The sequence below is a fragment of the Penaeus monodon genome, chromosome 34, assembly GCF_015228065.2.
Source record: "Penaeus monodon isolate SGIC_2016 chromosome 34, NSTDA_Pmon_1, whole genome shotgun sequence".
NCBI classification, from domain to species: Eukaryota; Metazoa; Arthropoda; class Malacostraca; order Decapoda; family Penaeidae; genus Penaeus; species Penaeus monodon.
Window position 1 is genome coordinate 31240317 of NC_051419.1, and position 1201 is coordinate 31241517.

Below are 1201 nucleotides of genomic sequence, written 5' to 3' on the forward strand. Positions count from 1 at the left end.
GTTGTTAAACTCGTTTTCACACTGGAAATCTTAATGCAGTAGAATTCAAAGAACATGCATATTGATAGGATTCTAGCACTAGTGCAAGTGACAGTGTGTCCTCTTTGTATGTAATACAAAATGGATTATCTGATCAGAAAAATATTTCTTGTGGTAACTTTGACCCTATGTATATTTGTGTTGAGATTTTGTCTGCGTGTGCGCATATCCATGCCCACATCTGCATTTATGTTTCCATATTATCTTGAGGTATTGCATTTTATCCTAGCATTTGATCATGTGCTTTCAAAAAGTCATTTAGTAAAGTTTTTGGCATAGAAAAATCAGCTGTGATATACTTCAGAAGTTATTGCAAATTCTTAACAGAATTAAAACAGATGTGTGCTTTTGGTAAACAGGAGCTAGACATCCATTTTCTTTCAGTAAAATATCTGTTATGAGATTGAAAACACTTTTTTCCTTGTTTCATTGTTTTTTACAAAGGAAAGGTGACCCCAAATTCCACTTTTCATCTTTTAACTCATTGCTAACAGGTGGTACTTGCATGCCACATACTTTTAGTCTGCTCTGGGTTTTCTGTAGTAAACATTTTGGGCATGGCTCAAGAATTACAGCCACTCAAAAGTGGGCTTAAAGGCATTTAGCCATGTTTCATGTGATGTATATGCTACAGCTAAATTAATAGTGGGTGGGTGGGGATTGCACTTTTTCTGTGCTTCTAATTTTCCCCTCAAGCATCTGACTGCATGATCCAGTATGGTGCATGAAGGATCTGTTGGCTGTGAGTTGAGAAATCTTTCAAAGGTCTAAAAGGAAGTTTAAATATCCACCTTGAAACTTATAAAGTAATCCTTTTGTCTGTTTTTCTAATTAGTAGCACATGTTTCTCATGAAAGGGTGTGAATCTGTGACTGGTTGAAGAAGAATGTTGATGAAAATTTCCCAACTCTGTTATCTACTTTTGAGATGTAGGACTAGCCACTCCCTCTTGCTCTACAGTGAATCTTGAGAATCTGCACCTAATCCTCCTCCTCCTTTTTCTTCTTCCAAATGTTCAGATTAACTTTAAATTTCACCTTTTGATTGATATGTTTTAGAAAGTTACCACAGCATACCATGTTGACACCAAACAACATTTATCACTTAATTGTTGGCTGGAGCTTTGTCATAATTTCAGACTTTTCCAGGTACACTTATAATA

General features: G+C 35.6%; 1 protein-coding gene across 1 annotated transcript in view; it reads left to right on the plus strand.

Annotated features, from left to right (window-relative positions):
* Window positions 1-1201, plus strand: part of LOC119594718 (serine/threonine-protein phosphatase 6 regulatory subunit 3-A-like) — a gene marked incomplete in the record, with an annotated part of 49082 nt that overhangs the window by 6832 nt on the left and 41049 nt on the right.